General features: G+C 39.4%; 1 pseudogene; it reads left to right on the top strand.

Annotated features, from left to right (window-relative positions):
• The first annotated feature begins 458 nt into the window (after window positions 1–458).
• Window positions 459–10,946, top strand: part of LOC132607806 (maturase K-like) — an 11,251-nt pseudogene continuing 763 nt past the window's right edge.

Raw genomic sequence — 10,946 nt, forward strand, 5'->3', positions numbered from 1 at the left:
AAATAAAATTGGGTCGAATGAATAAATTGATAGGGCTGCAACTTCAATTAAATTATAGGGAAAGAAAAAGCGACGATCTTTTGTTCATAATTTGAATGATTCCCGAACTAATTAGACGTTAAAAATTTATTAGTGCCTAATGGGAAGGGTTTCTTGTCCCAAGAGTGGATTCTCGATTTTTTTAATGAATCCTAACTATTACCATTTTCTATTATGGAGATGTGTGTGTAGAAGAAATAGTATATTGATAAAGAAAGTTTTTTCCGAAGTCAAAAGAGCGATTAGGTTGAAAAAATAAAGGATTTCTAACCATCTTATTATCCTATAACACTATAACATAGACCAATTAAATGAAACAAAAAAAAATAGATGATAGAGAATCCGTTGAGAAGTTTACCTGTATCCAAGGTATCTATTCTATTCTTACTATAATATTTTGTTTTAACTGTATGGCACTATGTATCATTTGATAACCCTCAAAATCATCCATCTTTGGTTCAAATCAAATTTCAAATGGAAGAAATCCAAAGATATTTACAGCCAGATAGCTCGCAACAACACAACTTCCTATATCCACTTATCTTTCAGGAGTATATTTATGCACTTGCTCATGATCATGGTTTAAATAGAAATAGGTCGATTTTTTTGGAAAACCCAGGTTATAACAATAAATTTAGTTTCCTAATTGTGAAACTTTTAATTACTCGAATGTATCAACAGAATCATTTTCTTGTTTCTACTAATGATTCTAACAAAAATCCATTTTTGGGGTGCAACAAGAGTTTGTATTCTCAAATAATATCAGAGGGATTTGTATTTATTGTGGAAATTCCGTTTTCTTTACGATTAATATCTTCTATCAAAGGCAAAAAGATTTTCAAATCTCATAATTTACGATCAATTCATTCAACATTTCCTTTTTTAGAGGATAAGTTTTCACATATAAATTATGTATTAGATATACTAATACCCTTGTTACACCCCGAAAATTTTCCGTTAACATACAGTAAATAGACTAACGAGGGGCACGACGTATACAATGTTTTAATAAGTAAGAAATAACATTTGATGATTGTAAATGAGATTTCAAAGACGTTTGAGGTAGGAGACGAAAGTTGTTAAGGAAAGCAAGGTATATGTTGTGTGTCGGGCAGAATTTACGAGTATCAAATTAATGATGACTTAATGATATTTTGGAGAGGAGTTGTAACATCCCTTAGATTGTTAATGAAGTGTTAAACAAGTGTTAAGAAGGTTCCATAAGGATTTGAGGTCAAACGAAGTGAAGAGAACAAAATTGGAGAAACGATAGATTATACGACCAATTATACGGTCCGTATAATGGTCCGCAGAATCGTCTCAGTGAAGGTCCCTCACTGATGGGATTATACGGTCACTTATGCAGACCGTATAAAATTATATGGACCGTATAATGTGCCGTATAATGGTCACAGAAGCGAGATGTTGATGGGGTGATTTCACGCTCACTTATACGGACCGTATAATTGACACAGAAAGGGATGGTTGCTGAAGCGATTTCACGGTCACTTATACGGACCGTATAAGTGCCCGTATAATGATGTCGGGACAGATTTTTAATTTATAAAAGAACACCCCAAGTTCATTTAATTCAGTTCATTCTTTCTCTCCAGGACTCAAGAGCTCTCTAGAACGTTCCACACTCTTCATCTATAAGAATCTAAGTTAAACTAAGGATAAACTTCATCAAATGAAGAGAAACAAATGCAAGAAACTCACTAGGGTTCATCTAAGGAAAGAAATCTCATGGGAAGTGGAACTAGGGTTTTACTCAATTGAAGTATTTCCACTTAAAGCTCATTCCCACACTATCAAAGGTAAGTTTTATGACATTTCCATGTTGTTTAAAGTATTGAAAAGTTGAAACACTTGGATTGTAGAATGATATAGAAATGGGTCATGAATGTAAGAATAGTGCCATTTTTTAGTAATAGTTTGGAGTGAATCATGAATATTGAGATGCTGTAATTGTAATTATGTTATGAATGATTTTAAGAGCATGAGAGAAACATTAGATGAGAATGAATGTAATGTTGTATTATGATCATTATTATGGATGACCTTGAGAGGAAATTGTGGGGATTGGATAATGATGAATTTTACCAAAAGTTGTTGATGATGATATTATGAATGCTATTATTGACGTTTGGGTGTTGATATGTAAAATGAGGAAAGTTGTATAAACAAAGGAAATTCCGCCCAATTTTCTATCGCTTTAGTAAGCACGTTCTTATAACCGTTTAAGCTAATATTAATACGAACTCCCTTGAAGGTAAGGACGTGAGCATTGAAGGAGAATGATCGAGCGGTAGAATAGCTAAAGGAAAAGGTATGTGAAGCTAGTCCTTTCTTTCTAAGGCATGAATTTTATGGCTTGATTTTCCCTCCTTCTCAATGCATTTCCTGCATTCTGGAAAACTAAGAGTCTATGTTCATGAATAGCCATATGAGTTAAAAATAAGAGATATTATGAACATGATGATGATGAGCTTAAGTCCAAAGATTCTAGAGTTCACAAACATGATGTTTCTACAAAGCTAATGATGTTAACTATGATGTTAACTACGATCCATTGATGTTGTTTATTGTATACACTCACCTTATATGCTAATTCCCTCAAGGTGAGGCAGAATGCTTATGAATGCTCTATAACGGAATCAGGGGTTCACGACCTTATGTCACCCCGATAAAGTGTAGTTGTCTTTGAGTTTCCAGGCATTCATTATGATAATAGTATGATAAGTTTATGAGATGTACCTGATGATATCACACCGAGCCTATATGGTCGGGCAGACACCGCTAAAGAGGGCAGCGTATACACCATGTCTAGATGGCATGGGCAGACACCACTAGTGGGCGGCATGAGACGGTACCCCTGACGCGGGAGGCCTGGACGCGGGCTAATGATTATCACACCATACCTATATGGTCGGGCAACTCATACATATATGCGTACATGATATGATGATGATTATGGAGTAAGCCAGCATGCATTATTTCTTTTATAATTGAAAGTCAGTTACAAGTCGCTCCTCATTTGATGCCTCCTTATTTCATTGACGTATCATTATTGTTGATGCCTTACATACTCAGTACAATGTTTGTACTGACGTCCTTTCTACTTGGACGCTGTGTTCATGCCCACAGGTAGACAGGGATACGGTGCAGATCCATAGGAGCTATCAGCAGATTTACAGGAGCACTCCATTATTCCGGAGGTGCTATTTGATTTATTATTTTGTGTACATATTTGGGCACGGCGGTGTCCCGTCCCGTCCATATGTCTAGTACTCTAGTAGAGGCTCGTAGATACGTATGTGTGGGTAGTATGGTCTCACGATGTCCTTATTGTATATATATTATTTTGATAGCCGAAGAACTTATGTATATAAAGATAATTATGTTTCAAATGAAAATGGTTTTTCCTATGATTATGAGCACAAGAATAATGAAGAAACGTATAATGAGTATGATGAGTAATAGAATGAGTGGTGCTTGGTGGTTAGCCCCGGGTACCCGTCATGGCCCCTAGTCAGGTTGTGACAAAAGTGGAATCAGAGCAGTTTAGTCCTAGGAAGTGTCTACGAGCCGTGTCTAGTAGAGTCTTGTTTATGGTGTGTTGCATGCCACACTAATAAACAGGAGGCTATAGGGCATTTAGGAAAAATGACCATATTTCATCTTAAGAGATCGTGCGATAGATCTGTGTTATAAGATTATTTCCTCCTTAATAGTGTGCTATGATTTCAGAAATGCCGCCAAAGGGAAAAGCTACAGCCGCCCAGAAGGGCAAGACTACGATGAAAAGGCGGGTAGAAAGAGAGCCGCCAATGAATGTAGAAGAGGGTGAATCACATAATGAGGTTCCATGTAATACTTCTCCCACTCCGCCTTTTATCGAAGAACAGGAAGGGGCATCAGCTCCAGCTCCTATGGCTCCAGTTCCTCCACCGGCTGCTTCGGATCAACAAGTGACCGAGGCTATTCATCTATTGATGCAGTTAGTTGCCACCCAGGCACAGCGGCAGAATGCGGGTCCAAGTGATCGGGCGGCTAGTACCAGAGCCCGTGATTTCATGAGTTTGAATCCTCTGGAGTTTTTCGGGTCAAAGCCGAATGAAGACCCGCAAAGTTTCATTGATGAAATGTTGAGAACATTGAAGATTATTCATGCCTCCGAAACTGGATCTGTGGAGTTGGCATCTTATAGACTCTGAGATGTGGTGGTATTATGGTACAATAATTGGATCTCATCAAGAAAAGGGAATGCGCCTCCTCCCGTTTGGCAAGAATTTGTAGATGCCTTCATCCGCCACTATTTGCCACCCGAGGTACACCGAGCTAGAGCGGATAGATTTTTAAATTTAAAATAAGGAAATATGAGTGCCTGGGAGTATAGCCTTCAGTTTAATTCATTGGCTAGATATGCCCCGACTATGGTGGCCGACATGGGAGATAGGGTACACAGGTTTGTGAGTGGCTTAGGGCCACATTTATTTAAGGATTGTTTGATGGCTTCGTTGCAAGATGGGATGGATATTTACCGCATTCAAGCCCATGCCCAAAATTTAGAGGGACAACAATAGCTGCAAAGGGGTGATCGTGATAGTGATAGAGGAAAAAGCAAGAGGGCCAGATCTATGGGGTTAGGTAGTGATTATAGAAGGGGATCGAGGCAGACATATCCTAGACACTCAGGCCAGTCAGTGACTAGTGCGCCTCCAAGATTTGCAGGTAGGAGATTTGATCGCTCCTTTTGTTCAGGACAGGGTCAGAGTTCGAGGGCCTCAGATTCTCAGTTTGGGGGAGATTATAGCCAGAGGAGACCCCCAGTACCGCGATGCAGCCAGTGCGGTAGACTACATTCTGGACAGTGTCGCCAAGGTTCAAATGCTTGCTATGCCTGTGGTCAGGTTGGGCACATGATGCGAGATTGCTTGTCCATGAGTGGTAGAGTTGGGGGCCAGCCCACAGGATCAGCGGCTGGTTCTTCTTCAGTGCGCCCGATAGGGCATACTCCCCAGATTCCAGCAGGTCGAGGTAGAGGCAGAGGGGGAGCATCTACTTCAGGTGCCACTCAGCCCCGTATGTATACTTTGGCCGGACGACAAGATCTTGAGTCCTCCCCGGATGTGGTTACAGGTATATTATCCGTATTTTCCCATGATGTGTATGCATTGATAGATCCGGGTTCTACCCTATCTTATATTACTCCGTATGTTGCTGGTCGTATTGGGGTGAAACCTGAGCCAATTAAACCTTTTGAGGTATCTACTCCGGTTGGTGATCCCGTGATAGCTAAACAAGTGTATAAAAATTGTGTAATTGTGATATGCGACCACCAGACTAAAGCTGATTTAGTTGAGCTGGAGATGTTAGATTTCGATGTGATTATGAGTATGGATTGGTTGGCCTTATGTTATGCTAATGTTGATTGCCGAATGAAAGTAGTTCGATTTCAATTTCCAGAAGAACCCGTGCTTGAATGGAAGGGTAATACAGCATCTCCAAAGGGTAGGTTTATTTCCTACCTTAAGGAAAGAAAGATGATAGCAAAAGGCTATATTTATCACTTAGCCCGAGTTCATGATACCGAAGCAAAGTCGACAACCTTCCAATGCATTCCGGTAGTGAATGAATTTCCGGATGTATTTCCAGATGAACTTCCAGGCCTTCCCCCGGAAAGAGACATTGATTTTGCTATTGATGTGCTACTGGACATCAAGCCTATTTCTATTCCTCTTTACCGAATGGCTCCAGCAGAATTGAAAGAGCTAAAGGCACAGTTGAAATATTTGCTTCAGAAGGGTTTTATTAGACCCAGTTCATCACCGTGGGGAGCACCAGTCCTATTCGTGAGAAAGAAAGATGGTTCCCTACGAATGTGTATCGATTATAGGCAGTTGAATAAGGTGACGATAAAGAACAAATATCCTCTTCTGAGAATTGATGATTTATTTGATCAACTACAGGGTGCCAAGTGGTTTTCTAAAATAGACTTCAGGTCAGGTTATCACCAAGCGAGAGTTAAAGAAGAAGATATTCCTAAAACAGCTTTCAGAACGAGATATAGCCATTATGAATTCTGGGTGATGTCGTTTAGGCTAACTAATGCTCCGGCAGTGTTCATGAATTTGATGAATAACGTATTCAGGCCTCTCTTGGATTTATTCATAATAGTGTTTATTGACGATATTCTGGTATATTCTCGCACAGAATCAGAACATGCAGATCATTTACGTATTGTTCTTGGAATCCTTCGAACTCGAGAATTGTATGCAAAATTTTCAAAGTGTGAGTTTTGGCTGAATTCTGTGACATTTTTGGGTCATGTTATTTTAGATGATGGCATTTGAGTTGATACTCAGAAAATTGAAGCCTTGAAGACTTGGCCAAGGCCTACGATTCCTACAGAAATCCGTAGTTTTCTGGGATTGGTAGGTTACTATAGAAGGTTCGTAGAAGGATTTTCCTCTATTTCAGCCCCATTGACGAAGCTAACACAAAAGTCAGCTAAGTTTCAGTGGAATGATGCTTGTGAACGCAGCTTCCAAAAGTTGAAGGACAGATTAACCTCAGCCCCAGTCTTGACACTCCCAGAAGGTCCAGATGGTTATGTTGTATATTGTGATACTTCCGGTGTTGGGTTAGGATGCGCATTGATGCAGCACGGTAAAGTCATTGCTTATGCTTCAAGGCAGCTGCGGAAACATGAAAATAACTACCCAACTCATGATCTCGAATTGGCTGCAGTTATTTATGCATTAAAGATGTGGAGACATTACTTGTATGGTGTGCATGTTGATATCTATATAGATCACAAGAGTCTTCAATACATTTCAAACAGAAGGGGTTGAATCTGCGACAGAGGAGGTGGTTAGAATTATTGAAAGATTATGATGTGAGCATTTTATACCACCCCGGAAAGGCAAATGTAGTAGCTGATGCGCTTAGCCGCCGATCGATGGGCAGCCTATGTGAAGTTCCTTCGGAGAAGAAAGAATTAATTCATGAGCTCCACCAACTAGCTAATCTTGGAGTATGTCTAATTGATTCAAGTAGTGCAAGAATTGGCATTAATAATCCCACAGTTTCGTCCCTGAATATGGAAGTAAAAGAGCGTCAATATGAAGACCTCAGCTGAGCCATTATAGAGAGACACTTCATGGAAAAGAGAAGTATCCATTTGAAACTTCTATGGATGGAATTCTTAGATACCGAGGCAGGCTATGTGTTCCGAATGTTGCAGAATTACGTCATCGAATCCTCGAAGAAGCTCATTATTCTCGGTATTCTATTCACCCAAGTGCGACGAAGATGTATCATGATCTCAAGTTGATATATTGGTGGGATGGCATGAAGAGAGACATATCAGAATTTGTAACTCAATGTCCAAACCGCCAGCAAGTGAAAATCGAACATCAAAAGCTAGGAGGATTATTGCAAGTAATGGAAATCCCTACTTGGAAACGGGAAGTGATCAACATGGATTTTATTGTGAGGTTACCTCGCTCCCGAAGCAAGTATGATTCTATATGGGTGATTGTGGATAGATTGACTAAAGCAGCTCATTTTCTTCCTGTTAGAACCACATACTCAGCAGAAGATTATCCAAAGTTGTATCTCAAGGAGATTGTGCGACTCCATGGTATTCTGATATCTATTATCACAGATAGAGGAGCGCAATTTACAGCCAAGTTCTGGAAATCTTTTCAAGAAGGTCTAGGTACTCAAGTAAAGCTTAGCACGACATTTCATCCACAGACTGATGGGAAAACCGAACGTACTATTCAGACCTTGGAAGATATGCTACGAGCATGTGTTCTAGATTTTTGTGGTAGTTGGGATGACCACTTACCTCTAATCGAGTTTGCAAACAACAATAGCTACCATTCCAGTATCCAAATGGATCCGTATGAAGCTCCATATGGAAGGAAGTGCAGATCCCTAATTGGATGGTTTGAAATAGGAGAAGTACAACTAATAGGCCTTGAGTTGATTCAACAAGCAGTAGAAATAGTCAAGGTGATTGGAGATCGATTGTTGATAGCCCAAAGTCGCCAAAAATCTTATGCGGACAACCGCCGGCGAGATAGAATTTCAAGTTGACGATTGGGTATTTTTAAAGGTGTCACCAATGAAAGGAGTGATGAGATTTGGTAAGAAAAGAAAAATTAAGTCCTCGATACATTGGACCCTATGAGATTATCCGCAAGGTGGGTCAAGTAGCCTATGAATTGGACTTGCCTCCAGAACTTGAATCAGTCCATCCAGTTTTCCATGTCTCAATGCTCCGCAAGTGTGTTGGAGATCGTACGAGGATTGTCCTAATAGATGATGTTCAAGTGACACAAAAGCTAGTCTATGAAGAAGTGCCCATTGCCATATTAGACAGGCAAGTACACAGACTTCGAAATAAGGAAGTGACCTCAGTTAAAGTCTTATGGCGAAATAACAACTGGGAAGAAATGACTTGGGAAGCCGAAGAGAGTATGAAATCCAAATACCCGCACTTACTTCAGCCCCCAGAAGAGATCCACGATGAAACATCGAGATTATGAGGTATGTATGTTTCCTTTTATGCATATGGGTCGCGTGTGGCCAACTTATACTGCTATTGTGTTGTGGCCCTGTGAGGCAATATTATTATGGGCTGTTGTGACAGGATGGTAGTGCAATATTGCAGGGGAAACTCTGGCGAAATTTTCGTAGAATTCCCAAGTGCTTAACATTCGAGGAGGAATGTTCCAAAAGGAGGGAAAAATGTTACACCCCAGAATTTTTCCGTTAACATACAGTAAATAGACTAACGAGGGGCACGACGTATACGATGTTTTAATAAGTAAGAAATAACATTTGATGACTCTAAATGAGATTTCAAAGACGTTTGAGGTAGGAAACGAAAGCTGTTAAGGAAAGCAAGGTATATGTTGTGTGTCGGGCATAATTTATGAGTATCGAATTAATATTGACTTAATGATGTTTTGGACAAGAGCTGTAACGTCCTTTAGATTGTTAATGAAGTGTTAAACAAGTGCTAAGAAGGTTCCATAAGGATTTGAGGTCAAATGAAGTGAAGAGAACAAAATCAGAGGAAAGATAGATTATACGACCAATTATACAGTCCGTATAATGTTATACGGTCCGTATAGTGGTCCACAGAATCGTCTCAGTGAAGGTCGCTCATTGATGGGATTATACGGTCACTTATACGGACCGCATAAAATTATACGGATCGTATAATGTGCCGTATAATGGTCACAGAAGCGAGATATTGATGGGGTGATTTCACGGTCACTTATACGGATCGTATAATGTGCCGTATAATTGACACAGAAAGGGATGGTTGCTAAAGCGATTTCACTGTCACTTATACGGACTGTATAAGTGCCCGTATAATGATGTCGGGACAGATTTTTAATTTATATAAGAACACCCCAAGTTCATTTAATTCATTTCATTCTTTCTCTCCATGACTTAAGAGCTCTCTAGAACCTTCCACACTCTTTATCTATAAGAAACTAAGTTAAACTAAGGATCAACTTCATCAAATGAAGAGAAACAAGTGCAAGAAACTCACTAGGGTTCATCTAAGGAAAGAAATCTCATGGGAAGTGGAACTAGCGTTTTACTCAAGTGAAGTATTTCAACTTAAAACTCATTCCCACACTATCAAAGGAAAGTTTTATGGCATTTCCATGTTGTTTAAAGTATTGAAAAGTTGAAACACTTGGATTGTAGAAGGATATAGAAATGGGTCATGAATGTAAGAATAGTGCCATTTTTGAGTAATAGTTTGGAGTGAATCAGAATATTGAGATGCTGTGATTGTAATTATGTTATGAATGATGTTAAGAGCATGAGAGAAACATTAGATGAGAATGAATGTAATGTTGTATTATGATCATGATTATGGATGACCTTGAGAGGAAATTGTGAGGATTGGATAATGATGAATTTGACCAAAAGTTATTGATGATGATATTATGAATGCTATTATTGACGTTTGGGAGTTGATATGTAAAATGAGAAAACTTGTATAAACAAAGGAAATGCCGCCCAATTTTCTCTAGCTTTAGTAAGCACGTTTTTATAATCGTTTAAGCTAATATTAATACGAGCTCCCTTGAAGGTAAGGACGTGAGCATTGAAGGAGAACGATCGAGCGGTAGAATAGCTAAAGGAAAAGGTATGTGAGGCTAGTCCTTTCTTTCTAAGGCATGAATGTTATGGCTTGATTTTCCCTCCTTCTCCATGAATTTCCTCATTCCGGAAAACTAAGAGCCTATGTTCATGAATAGCCATATGAGTTAAAAATAAGAGATATTATGAACATGATGATGATGAGATTAAGTCCAAAGATTCTAGAGTTCATGAACATGATGTTTCTACAAAGCCAATCATGTTAACTACGATCCATTGATGTTGTTTATTGTATACAATCACCTTATATGCTAATTTCCTCAAGGTGAGGCAGAATACTTATGAATGCTCCATAATGGAATCGGGGGTTCACGACCTTATGTCACCCTGATAAAGTGTAGTTGTCTTTGAGTTTCCATGCATGCATTATGATAAGTCTATGAGATGTACCTGATGATATCACACCGCGCCTATATTGCCGGGCAGACACCGCTAAAGCGGGCAGCGTATACACCATGTCTAGATGGCATGGGCAGACACGACTAGTGGGCGGCATGAGATGGTACCCCGGATGCGGGCTAATGATTATCACACCATACCTATATGGTCGGGCAGCTCATACATATATGCGTACATGATATGATGATGATTATGGAGTAAGCCAACTTGCATTATTTCTTTTATAATTGATAGTCAGTTACAAGTTGCTCCTCATTTGATGCCTCCTTATTTCATTGACGTATCATTATTGTTGATGCCTTACA

This window comes from Lycium barbarum, chromosome 8 (genome assembly GCF_019175385.1).
Source record: "Lycium barbarum isolate Lr01 chromosome 8, ASM1917538v2, whole genome shotgun sequence".
Classification (NCBI taxonomy): domain Eukaryota; kingdom Viridiplantae; phylum Streptophyta; class Magnoliopsida; order Solanales; family Solanaceae; genus Lycium; species Lycium barbarum.